The following is a 13844-nucleotide window of genomic DNA, read 5'->3' as shown; positions in this document are numbered from 1 at the left end:
GTTGCTGTCATTCGGTACCGCTATATCTATCACAGGGGTCCCCAACTAAAATAGTGTTACAGGCCCCACTATGATGGGCGCGTAGCCAGATTACGATCCTGTAAAACAGGAGAGAAAGTGAGCACAGGAGACACGCTGCCGTTCGCCTGGTCAGTCTTGCCAGAATGGAAAACTTACGGCAGCTATGCACCCGACTCAGTTCCCAAAGCACGCTGCTGCCCCCTACTGTCCAAAGTGTTATACACTCTCCTGGCAACAGGGAACTTACATGACATTGTGGCTTTAAATTACACCAATAAACCAGCAAAATAAAACATGCAAAATAATCTCCATATATCACGACACTTAACTCACAATTGTGACCACATTTCTGTGTGGATCACATGCTCCCAAACAAAAAAAAGATGGCTCCAGACATTTCAAGAAAATACACAAAAAGTTCACACTTCTTAACACTTTAACTCGCTCACCTAGAAACAGTTCTTGATCTTCATATTTCAGAGCGAAGGTATTTCGTCAGTGTGTGTATCAATATGGGTTTGTGTATGGTACAACAGTGCAGGGGAATGGTTGGTATGGGATGTTGTGTGGCACAGTGAGGGGTGGCATTCCCCAGACTGGCAGAGCCTGTACTGTACAAAGTCCAGCGGGGTTAAGTGACCCGTGTGCTCGGTAAGATGGCTGGCCAAGGGACTCGTATGTGAGAACCCGAGGGGGTTTCCTGCCCCTGGCGGATCTCCTCACTGTGGCTTCCTGAGGAGTCAGCGGTCGAGCCTCATCACCCTCAGTCATTGTCTCTGGACACTCCTCCGCATCAAGGTGTTCTGGATCAGCAACAGAGCAGTCTGCAATTTGGTTTTCACCTTGTTCTTGTTCAACTTCTCTTTCAGGAGAAGTGCCTCTGGGTTGCTCTGCCATATGACCTCCTGACCGTGGCATGTATATTTGTTTTCCAGGGACATTCTGGGCTCCTTCAATATTTCTCTGGGACTGATGCATTGGTCTCAGATTCTTTGTTTGGCGTTGAGCCTGTGGTGATACTCTGAGCCAGTACTGCACTCTGGGTGCTTCACTGTCTGAGTTTTCAGAGTTGCTGCTTTCGGGCGTCTCCATCCCATCATGTCCCACAGCAGGGTCACTCCTTTTCCTTCGAGCCCCTCTGGATGGCAATGGCCCCCTCTGCAGGTCAGGTAAGTCCACAGGTAGATTATTTACAAGGTGTAGAAGGTTTCTGTGAAGTATGCGGGTTTTAGCACCACCTGCCTCAGAGCATACTTTGTAAATGGGACTGTCACCCACTTGTTCCTTGACGACATACACAGTTTGCTCCCAGTAGGGTCTCAATTTTCCAGGTCCTCCCCTCTCACTCATATTACGGACTAGGACCCTGTCACCAGACTGGAGAGTGACTGTGTTCTGTATGTGACGATCATAATACTTCTTACCCCTTGCACTGGAGTGCTGGATGTTCTCAGCTGCAATACGGTAAGCCTCCTTCATCCGTGATGCCCACTTTTTGGCATAACTCTGAGGTGTTTCAGATTGATCTCTGGTTAACAGGCCAAAAATTAGGTCTACTGGGAGGTGGGGGTGCCGACCAAACATGAGGTAGTGGGGTGAAAAGCCTGTGGCCTCATGCCTGGTACAGTTGTAGGCATGCACTATCTGGGGTAGGTGCTCCTTCCAGTTGCTCTTCGCCCTCTCCTCCAGCGTCCTTAGCATTTGGAGCAACGTCCTGTTAAATCGCTCGGCTGGGTTGCCCTGTGGATGATATGGTGTCGTCCTCGAGTGAGCAACCCCAGCCAGGCGTCGTAGGGCCATGAACAGGTCATTTTCAAATTCTCTGCCCTGGTCATGGTGTAGCCGCCTTGGAAATCCAAACCTGGGGATGAAGTCATTGAATATCTTCTCCGCCGCCGTCCTTCCCGACTTGTTTTTCGTGGGGTAGGCCTGAGCAAACCTGGTGAAGTGGTCAATGACTACTAAGATGTACTCGTAGCCCCCCCTACTGGCTTCTAGGTGCATATAGTCCACAGACACCAGTTCAAGCGGCGCAGAAGTGGAGATTGATCCCATTGGGGCTCTGATCTGTTTGACCGGCTTCTTTTTCTTAATGCAGGGGCATTTCCTGGTCACATACGCTTCAATGTCCCTCTTCATAAAAGGCCAGTAAAAACGGTCCCTTGCCAAGTGAATGACCCTCTCTGCCCCAATATGACCCAGGTCATCATGAAGATGTTTCAGCACTAGGGGGTGGTATTGTGTTGGAAGCACAAGCTGTCTCCGCTGTCCTGCCGTGCGATACAGTAGTTGGTTTTCGATATTGAGCTTTCCCCACTCGTGCATCAACTTCCTCACAGGGCCACTGGCTCTCCTTCTGTCGTCATTCGTTATTACTGTTTTTGTTTCTTTCAGTTTGATCAGTTCGCTGATAACAGGATCCCCCCTTTGTGATGTCACCAGATCACTGTGACAGACTGTAAATGGTGATCCGTTCACCGGTGGCTCCGGGCATGTTAAGCTCAGGGCAGCAACATATGCAACGCCCTCTGTCTTTGCTGACTCACAACCCTCCCAGGCAGCATGGACAGCGTCTCCCGTGAGCTCTTCCGTACACTTTGTGAGATAGGTGTCGATGTCAAGTGGGAACCGGGAGAATGTGTCCGCATCTATGTTCACCTTCCCCGGCCTGTACTTGACATCGAACCGGAAATCTGCCAGCTCACCCACCCAGCGGTGGCCCACCGCATTAAGCTTTGCAGTGCTCAGCACATAGGTGAGGGGATTATTGTCCGTATAGACTGTGAAATGGGGTGCATAAAACAGGTAATCCCTGAATTTCTCACATACCGCCCACTTAAGGGCGAGGAACTCCAGTTTCCCTGAGTGCAGGTTATAATTTTTCTCGGCAGGGGACAGAGTTCTCGAGCCATAAGCGATGACCCTCATTCTTCCACCCTGGCGCTGATACAACACAGCGCCTAGTCCCTCCTTAGAGGCATCTGTGTGGAGTACAAACGGGAGTTCAAAGTCTGGATACGCCAACACGGGTGGGTGCGACAGAGTGTCTATCAGCTGCTCTAGTATCCTCTGGTGCTCATCTGTCCACACGATAGGTGTCTTTGATGGCAGCTGGGCCCCCTTTCCCTTCGTGAGCTTTCCACTTGTTACTGCTGGGGCGGTTTTCACATTCAGCAGCTCGTAGATTGGCTTAGCGATGCTAGAGAAGTTTTGGATGTACATTCTGTAATAGCTCAGGAACCCAAGCAGCTTCCTCACCTCACCCACTGTATTGGGTGTTTTCTCTTGCAGCAGCCTGATCGCATCAGTGTCTTTTGGGTCAATCCTGACACCATCAGCTGAGACCAGCCTCCCCACATACCTGACCTCCTGCCGGAACAGCTCACATTTTGTGGGCCGAAGCTTGACACCATGGGCTTTTAGAGACCTCAGGACCTGACGTACTCCCTCGACATGCTCGTCAAAAGATTTTGCGTAGCAAAGGATGTCGTCGAGATAAGGGATGCAGCAGCTATCACGCAGGGAATCTAACATCTCCTCCATGCTGCGTTGAAAAGCGGCTGGGGCATTGGAGAGCCCAAATGGGATCCTCACCCATTCATAGAGACCCCAAGGAGTGATGAATGCTGTCATGTGTCTGGATCCCTCTGCCATGTAGCCCTGGTGATAGGCTTTGCCTTGATCCAGGATGGTGAACCAGCTGTGGCCTCCTAGTGTGTCTATGAGGTCCTGGATGCGAGGCAGTGGGTGGCGGTCTGGTACAGTCTTTTGATTTAAAAGCCTGTAATCGATACATAATCTCAATGTTCCATCTTTTTTTCTGACACACACGACAGGTGCTGCGTACGGTGACTTTGACTTAACTATCCACCCTTTGGCAAGCAGATCTTGGATGTATTCTTTAACCTCTTTGTAGAGGGGTTTGGGCACTGCAGCATAGGTTCGCTGTACTGGGATGTTGTCCTTTAAATTTATGGACATTTGCAGGCTTGGAATACACCCTATGTCTTCGTCATCACAAGCAAAAGCTCCTGACTCCTCGTATAGCATTTGTTTCACCTTTCTCTGTTGCTCATCACTTAGGTGACTAACATCCACTGGCGGGTGCCACAGTGTAGTAGGGGGCAGGTCACTCATGGAGCTTGGTGGCGGGTCAGTGTTGCCCCGGGCTTGACTGTGCTCGCCGCTTGGGCTGCCTGTTCCTATTACTCCATCAATAGCTTCAATGGTGCCTAGGACCGTGGAGCTGGGCAGGACCACCGTCTCGGTAGAGTGGTTGGAAACTGGTACCTTCACGAAGGGTCTCTCATCCTGCTGGATTGCCAATAGCCCTTCACCTATACTCAGTGGCAACAGTGGTGTGTCATCTAGGTTAGGTTCAAACAGCACGAGTGGGCTAGAGTCACTAATGTCTAAAGATACTCCACACCTAATATACGCTACTTGACCAGGATTAATAGTGGCACCTTTCCTGCCCACCTTTACAGTCGCATTCTGTTCTACTTTTGGTTTGGTCTGTATGAAGCTTACAATAGCCTCTGCCTTTGCACTGTTGATCTCTAGGGCACCAGTCAGCAGGTTGACGAGGATGGACATGATTTTGGGTCTGCTCTCGTTACTCTTGATGAGTTCTTGGATGACATTAAAACCAACCAATGGTCTTTCTAAATCTAGTCGACTAACTAGAAAAGGTACTCTAATGGATAGATCTGGATCGTTGTTGCCTTGCAGGTTTACCACCACTTCCATCCACCCATCATATGGCACTGCCTCCCCCGTGACAGCAGTTACACTGAGTTCCTCATCCATTAGTTCACTCAGTGGGCGGATCTCTTTTTCAGGTAGGTACTTGTTCTTCCAGGCGTGGTCTATGATGCTCACATTTGCCCCTGTGTCTAACATGGCAGTCACTGCATAGCCGTTCATGCTGCATTTCAATAGGGATTTTCGGCCAATCAGTGGGGCAACTTTCTCAGGTGGGGGTAGGTGGTTACCCATCTGTAAGCTCATAGACTGGTCCCTCTTTCCTAACTCTAGTACTGTGGCATCATGGGGCTGGGATTTGTCCCTTGGATTGGTCAGGGGTTGCCCCTCAGCCCTGACCGGCACTCGTTTCCCGACTGCATATTCCTTTTCAAGCAGCCAATAGCACGATGGCCTACTTCTCCACACGAAAAGCAGTGGTTACAGCTTGGCCTGCCTTGGGCTACACACTGTGGACACCCATATGATCTTTGTGTCTTTCTGTCCGATTTGGTCTTGTCAGAGGCACTCTGTTGGACAATTTGATGGGCAGCCCCGGGCACCAGGGCTGGAGCAGTGAGCTTTCTCAGTGTCTCCATGGCCTCCGTTAGAGCCTCGACCTGAGCACTCAGTCTCTGAATTACATTGTCTTTACCTTTGACTCTAGTCTCGCCCACAACGCCGGTCATTCCCTCTGGCTCTGCAACTGTGCTGTGGGCTTGTGTGAACTTCCGGCTGGCGCTACGCCCCAGTCGGCGTTTTCTCTCGTTGTACTCCATCGTGGTCTGGATAACCTGTCTTAAGAGAGCTTCATCAGAAACAGTGGGGTTAGCCAGGAGCGGCTTCAGGTCCCGCCTGAGGTCCTCGTGCCTTTCTCCCATGCCTTGATAAACTGCGTTCAGGAACACGCCCTGGAGTGTGGAGGCATCATACTTTATGACTGAACTTGCCTGCTTGGATGTGAACGTTATTCTCTGTTTCAGTCCAGTCATGCGATACAGGAATTGCTGTGGAGATTCGTTCTCGTGTTGTTTAGCACACATCAGTTCCTGAAAGAGCTCGGTGCTGGTTTTCTCTCTCAAATGGGACTGTAGGAAACTTTTCAGTTCTGTAACTGTCAGGTCTTCCTTGTTCACAAGCATGTCTTTAAAGTTTCCACCCTTGATTACGCGTAGGACTCCTCTAATTATGTTGTCATCTGTGTGTTGTTCCCTGCAACCGTCATCAATCTGTTTGCAGATACTGTTAAAACTAATGTCCGATGCAGTATCAGTTATTTGCCCACCATGTATTTTGAATTCCTTCCTCTGTAACAGGGGCAGGTCGCGAAGGGCAATCACACTCTCGTGGGCTGGGGCAGGCAGTGCTCCTGCAGCCATGTGGTGTTGCTGGGGAATCAGTGGATGTCTGATGTCAGTTGGTGGTGAGTTAGTGGCACGAGGCCCGCTGATGTGACCGCAGCTACCCGTCCTACACTGTGGTCCCTCTGGGTCAGGTGCGTTGATGCTGTGTCTGTGAGATTTGTTCTGCCCCTCCCCTGAATCTGTGAGCAGTTGGTGTATGTCAAAGTTGGGGGTTGCCACTTCGGGAGCGTAGCCACCCATGGGAGATATATGTTTGCCATTAATGTTATCACTGGCTGGTGGCATCACAGGCGTCCCTTCACCACTAGCCAGATCTTTGGGGGGGTGGTCTACCCTTATCCCGGTTAGTAATAACCAAGTCAATAGTGTCTTGTAAACATAACAACATGACCAAGCCCTCATCCTCTAGCTGTAGGAGTGTGGAGCTGTTCATATAAGCAGTGATGTACTCAATACAACCTTCCTCATCGTCCTTGTTTAGCCTTTCTGAGTCCAGTTCAGCCACCGGGTCAAGGTGAGTTGCAATGTCGTATGCTTCATCAGCCGTTAGCTGGTAGAGTTTCTTTTTGATGGACCAGCTGAGTCTTCTCCTCTCGTCGCCTGACATGACTTTTGTTGCAGCCTGGTGGCGTTACCGGTCCCACCCTCTTTAGCAACACTGTCACTTTGGGTCCAATGATCACTGGATCAGCCGGACGTGCTCCTCAGACGCCGCCGATCCTGGACGAGCCCCCAGAAATCTGTTACAGGCCCCACTATGATGGGCGCGTAGCCAGATTACGATCCTGTAAAACAGGAGAGAAAGTGAGCACAGGAGACACGCTGCCGTTCGCCTGGTCAGTCTTGCCAGAATGGAAAACTTACGGCAGCTATGCACCCGACTCAGTTCCCAAAGCACGCTGCTGCCCCCTACTGTCCAAAGTGTTATACACTCTCCTGGCAACAGGGAACTTACATGACATTGTGGCTTTAAATTACACCAATAAACCAGCAAAATAAAACATGCAAAATAATCTCCATATATCACGACACTTAACTCACAATTGTGACCACATTTCTGTGTGGATCACAATAGCAGGAGGTCCACTACCTCCATCATCCAATCAATCTGGGGTCCAAACATTTCAAATGAACCAACAAAAACATTTTCTTTCATCTGTATTTAACATTTAATTAACAATATAGATTTTTGCCTTGTAACTACTGATCAATTTTTCATATGCCCATTAAATCATCTGATGGACAGAAAAGTGCAATCAGGTTCAAATACTAATAATAAACAAAATGCCATTTAACAAAGAAATTATGACAGGAGGGAGACACAGCTCCCAGACGCGACATGGGGGAAGCAAAACACTAAACACCTGCAACTTTGGACAATTAAAAGACTCACTGATCAGAGACAGGATCGTCTGTGGCACGATTCCAGATGACAGATGTCTAGATATTTGTAGAGCAATGAAGATTTCAAGAGAATACAACAAAACAATAGCGGGACAGGCTGTAGAAGAACTGCATGCAGTAAAACAAAAAGAGAGAAAAAGACTGGATAAAGAGATATCATGCAGATTTAGGGGAAGAGCACATGAAAGACTCAAATCAAAATGCCCAGCATATGGAAGAAAAATGCAAAAAATGTGGCAAAGAAAATCCTTTTGCTATAGCATGCAGGAGTAAAAGCAGACAGAGTGAAAACGGAAAAAAGGTCCACACAGTGACGGAGCAGGACTCGGATTCCTGTGAGGACATAATGACTGTCACAGCTATGACACAGACTGCAGTAGAAGTGAACCAGATCAAAGAATCAGACATGAAAAAACGAAAGCAGCTGTTTGCAGGCATGATGATTGGCAACAGCCTGGTCAAGTTTCAAGTTGACTGTGGTGCAACCTGCAACGTTATTCCCATCAACCTGTTGAACCTGAACATCAAAATGGAGCACACAGACAAGGTTCTTGTGATGTACAATAAGTCAAGGCTGTGTCAATTAGGAAAGTGTAAGGTCAAGCTGACAAACCCAAGAAACAACAAAAAGTACAGAGTCGAGTTCCAAGTGGTAGAGGAGGATTGTAAAACACCTCTACTTGGGAGAACAGCTAGTGAAGCGATGAAGGTAATACAAGTTAATTATGATAACATCTGTGCTTTGGACAGCTCAGTGACAACTATAGTTGTAGCCACAGCTGCCCTGGGGCAGACTGACAGAAGCGAGGCTGCCATATCGTGCCATCAGCTGGCCAACTGGCCATCACCAGTAGGCGGCAGGTGAAGTGTCTTGCCCAAGGACACAACAACCGAGACTGTCCGAGCCGGGGGCTCGAACCGGCAACCTTCCGGTCATAAGACGAACTGCCAACTCTTTGAGCCACGATGGTTGTTGGAAGAGATAAAGACTGAGTTTCAGGATGTGTTTACAGGAGATGGATGTTTGCAAGGTGAATGAACTGGAAATCGACACAACAGTGCAGCCTGTCAAACTGCCAAAACGCAGAGTCCCGGTGTCGATGATGAAACCACTGAAAGAGGAACTGATGAGCCTTGCAGACAGACAAATAATAGCACCAGTGGAATGTAGTACTGATTGGATCAGTGGGATGGTGACAGTGCAGAAGCCAAATGGCAAACCCAGGACATGTATTGACCCGAGACCGCTCAACAAAGCTTTGAAGCGTAGTCATTTCCCATTACCAACAATAGATGACATCTTGCCAGATGTGTCAAAAGCGAAAGTTTTCACAGTTTGTGACGTGAAACATGGCTTTTGGCATGTGAAGCTTACAGAAGAGTCAAGCCATCTCACTTGGCTTTCGTTGGCTGAGAATGCCAATGGGGATCAGCCCAGCGCCAGAGGTCTTTCAGCGCAAACTGATGCAAGCGCTGGAGAACCTGCCAGGCACATACATCATTGCTGATGACATCCTGATCACTGGAAAAGGAGAGACAACTGAGTTAGCAGAAATGGATCATGACAGAAACCTGAGACTTTTCCTGGAACACTGCAGAGAGAGGAACATCAAATTTAATGTGGAAAAACTCAAGCTTAGAAGACAGGAAGTACCATACATCGGACATCTACTCACGGCAGAGGGGCTGAGAGCTGACCCAGAGAAGGTACGGGCCATCACAGAGATGCCAGCACCAACTGACATAAAAGGGGGGCAGAGACTAGTTGGAATGGTCAACTATTTATCAAAGTTCTACAGGCATCTGTCAGATGACTGTGAGCCTCTCAGACAACTGACGCACAGAGACAGCCTATGGGAGTGGACAGACGTGCAGGAAGATGCATTTAAAAGACTGAAAGGAAAACTAACACAAGTCCCAGTTTTGAAATATTACAGCAATGAAGCGCTGACACTGCAGTGTGATGCCAGCGAGACAGGACTGGGAGCAGCTCTGACTCCAAACCAGTGGCATTTGCAAGTCATGCACTGACGCTCACTGAAAGAGGTTATGCACAAATTGAAAAGGAATGTTTAGCTATTGTGTTTGGGATGGAGAAATTCCACCAATACACATATGGTCGTCTTGTGAGAGTGCAATCAGACCACAAGCCACTCGAGACCATTATGAAAAAGCCGCTGTTACATGCACCTAAAAGACTACAAAGGATGTTATTAAGGCTGCAAAAATATGATTCAACCATAACATATGTTCCAGGCCGCGACATGCTACTCGCTGATACGCTGAGTAGGGCCTACCTGCAAGACAGCATCAAAAGCCAGACGGAGTTGGAGACAGAATGTGTCAACATGGTGGATTATGTACCTGTTTCAACAGAAAGCATGGACAGAATACGAGCAGGGACAAGAACCGACCATACACTACAAACGCTGATAAAAACAATACAAAAGGGGTGGCCGGCCTGTAAGAAAGATGTACCTGTTGAAATAACCCAGTTCCAATCTTTGCAGGATGAACTGAGCACACAGGATGGATTGGTCTTCAAGGGAGAGAGAGTGGTGATTCCAGAAGCACTCCAGGCAGATATAACACAGCGAATTCACTCAACACACATCGGCACAGAAGGGTGCCTCAGGAGAGCTAGAGACTGAGTCTACTGGCATGGTATGAACGACCACATCAAAAAGTACATCGCTACATGTGACATATGTCGGTCTGTGGATGCAAAACAACAGAAAGAGACACTAAAACCACACGAGCCGACCACTAGACCATGGACCAAAGTTGGGACAGATTTACTCAACTTTGATGGCAGGGACTACCTAATAACTGTTGATTATTACTCCAACTTTTGGGAGATAGATTATCTACCTTATACCAAGTCGAGTACTGTGATTAGGATACTAAAGGCTCATTTCGCACGTCAGGGAATACCAAAGATTGTTTTTTCTGACAACGGGACCTAGTACAGCTCAACAGAGTTTGCCAACTTCAGCCGGAAATGGGAATTTCAACACCATACCTCATCGCCTGGCTATCCGCAGAGCAACGGCAAAGCGGAGTCTGCTGTTAAAACTGCCAAACGACTCATGAAAAAGGCGAAATTGGCTGGACAGGATCCATATTTGGCCTTATTGGACCACAGAATGTCAATAGGAAAATTGTACTTAGTAGTCAGTATAATCTTTTAATGATATAAGTTTGCATATGGTAGAATACTGCATGTAATCATTTGTGTTTAGAAGTATATAGTTGGTGGCATATTGAAAGAATGTCTCATCCTAGGAGGTCTGTAACATTCCAGGGTGTTCTGGCGTTCACCCCCACATCCTAGGAGTATGGGAGAGGTCGTTTCTTGTCTTATTGTTTTACGGTAGAATTAACGTAGCTATATCTGTCTTAGTCTAAGTGCCTTTTGGTTTGATGAAATGCTGGACTTCGAGACCAGCAGGTGTAGGGAAGTCATTTATGGGGTCACACTCTGACCCCACACATACACACACACACACACACACACACACACACACACACACCCCTCCACTTTCCAATGTATGGAACAAACGCTCACTGAAGCATATAAATAAAGACCAGGGCAGTCCTCAGTGCGAGTCTCAGTTCTGGAGGCTGCCCTTGCTAGCAATAAATTCTGTGTGTTTCTCTTCTCTGAGTCTCTACTGAAGAAGTGTTTTAGATTATATCTCTTAACACAGAAACACCCCAACACAAGGTTTGACTACCAGCCTGTTAAGCAGGAGGACGAAGACACTCCTCCCAATAGGAGACAGATTGTTGCAACCCAAAGTGACTGATAACAAGTTTGCACTGATGAAAAACAGAGAGAGACAAACAAAGTACTATAACAGGACGGTGAAGGACATGGACACATTAAACCCAGGGGACTTGGTGCGAGTCCAACCTTTTGAACCACACATCTTATGGACCAAGGCTAGAGTGTGTAACACTCTGGGAAACAGATGCTGTGATGTGGAGTTGGACAACGGCAGAGTCCTCAGAAGGAATCGTCGCCATCTGAGGCGAGCTGGGGAGGTCAAAAAAGACATGTCAGTACATCTCCAGCCTCAGGGACAGAACATTACTGTGCCGACACAGAACAAAGAGAACACACAAAACAGCACCACCAGGTCAGGACGGGTAGTACTACAACCTGGATATCTGCAGGATTATGTATGCAATTAAGGGGTAATCTGTGAGTTATATGTTGTGATTTGTTTACTGGTTAGAGAACAGAACAAAACATCTGTGATAATATTTTGAGTTATGGCTTTGTGATCTGTTTACTTGTTTGGAAGAAAAAAAAAGAGGAAAAGAGACAAAAATGAAAAAAAAAAAGAATAAAAGTAATAATAAAGGAAAATGGAAAGAAAGCTAAAAAAGTAGATGAAAGGAAGAAATTTTTATTTTTGAAGAAAATGGTGTTCAACAAAGAAATGTCATATCCAAGTTTTGTTCCAGTTGCAAACTGAGTTCTCAACTTATGAATAGTTCATTGTCTTTGTAAAAGAAAAGGGATGTAGCAATGGGAATTGCATTTACCCATGTGTACCGCCCGGAGTCTTGAGAGTGTATCACTGGAAGGTGAGAAGTGAGACTCATGACTGTTTATTAAGAGTTTAATAAAAGTTTACCTCGGAGGAGGGAAAGTTCAACCGAGCATCTTGTGGAGTTTATAGAGAGAACAAGATGAAACAATGTCCAGATGAACAGAACCAAATTTTTAGGACAACATCAAGGTGCAAACAATTCACCCAAAAAAACTCCTGATTTGAAGCTAGCATTTTCTGAGATAAATGGGGTCAATGCAGTTCTTAAGCATGCATGCAAATGTTCATTAGTCAGCTGTGAGCAAATTTTGTCCATTCATCTTTAAAGAGAATCGCCCATTTGGAGGATGCAGGTGTCCGTGCCGCTACCTCTTGCATGCTAAGGGAGCACTGTACCATTTGAGTTAATCCCCCTCTGTTTTTGGCTATAGTGATGTCACAATACAAGGAATGTCTGCAAATGAAATAGCATTGAGACACACTAGTTATTATTTGTCAGACTACTCCTTGTCTCTCCTTAGTGTTGAGAGACTAAGAGTAGTCTGACAAATAATGAAGTCCACTCCACTGTTTTAGGGTGATAAATGAAAAAATATAGAGAGCCCATCCTTTAGCTCTGTATAAGCACAGTGCTGAGTCTAGACACATGGAGGGATTGCATGTGGACCTTTAGAAAAAATGCACCTCAACTGTTCTGATACTCCTGACGCATTCGGGATCCCTACAGGTTTTCGAGAAGGCAACTGTCCTTCTCTCCCGGATCGCCTGGAGCTTTCTTTAGGTGCCTTCCCAGCTTTGACAAAAGTCCAGCTGAGACAACCACATTTACTCAGGGCCTTCTTCATGTGATGTTCTTCTGCTTCTCTGGGCGCTGTGTCTGTGGGGATGGTGTTTGCTCTCGGTTGTAGCGTCCTGATGACAACCAGTTTATGCTCCACTGGATGATGAGAGTCAAACCTTAAATACTGATCCGTATGCGTAGATTTACGGTACACATCAGCTTTTAGATGTCCCCCATTACTGATGGAAATGTCACAATCTAAGAAGGCTAACCTGCCACTTCAGACAGTCTGTCACCCTCTTCCTGTAGCCACTTCCTGAGTCTCGTTTCAGGGGCTCATAAGTATTTTCGTCACTGAGCAGTGACAAAATGTTCTCATGATAGTCTTGCTGGTTTAGCAAAACTGTGCACCTACCTTTGTCTGCCTGAATGATGATAATGTTGTTGTCATTACTAAGTGATGTGAGTGCCTTCCTGTCCTCCATGCTGATGTTGGATGCTGGGGGGGGTTGCGTTGCTGAGACAGGCCAAAACTTTCGCCCGTAGTTGCTCTGCTTCCACATCTGCAATGTTGTTGTTTCAAATTGCTGTTTCTGTGACTGTAATGAGTTCCACTAGTGGGATTTGTTTTGGCGTCACATCAAAATTCAAACCTTTAGCAAGGATGTTTTTCTCTGTTTGGGTGAGCTGTCTGTCAGACAAATTCTTCACCTACTTGTCCACATACTCGGTATCCTTCTCTCTTCCGGCCACTGAGGACACTCTTTGTATTTTGCTGTGGTTTCTGACGTACAATAAGTAATTCAAACTTCCTTTGTTGACGGTTTTTAGACTTCCCGTGCTGTGGTAGACAAGCCTTCTCGGTAATTTCAAACACCTTTTTAAGAGTATTCTCATGTAGAAGCATTGAAAGTGTCTGTCAGATCCACTCCACTTCAGATTTTAACATGTCGATGGTCAAATTTGTTT

At 46.9% G+C, this 13844-nt stretch overlaps 1 protein-coding gene across 1 annotated transcript in view; it reads right to left on the bottom strand.

Moving 5' to 3' along the window:
* esco2 (establishment of sister chromatid cohesion N-acetyltransferase 2) overlaps nt 1-13844 on the bottom strand; it is a gene marked incomplete at its 5' end in the record, with an annotated part of 134545 nt that overhangs the window by 70191 nt on the left and 50510 nt on the right. The gene's annotated exons all lie outside the window — the stretch shown is intronic.

The sequence above is a fragment of the Aulonocara stuartgranti genome, assembly GCF_965226115.1.
Source record: "Aulonocara stuartgranti genome assembly, chromosome: 15".
Classification (NCBI taxonomy): domain Eukaryota; kingdom Metazoa; phylum Chordata; class Actinopteri; order Cichliformes; family Cichlidae; genus Aulonocara; species Aulonocara stuartgranti.
The sequence above is the reverse complement of the archived record's forward strand: the minus strand, read 5'-3'. Positions and strand labels throughout refer to the sequence as shown.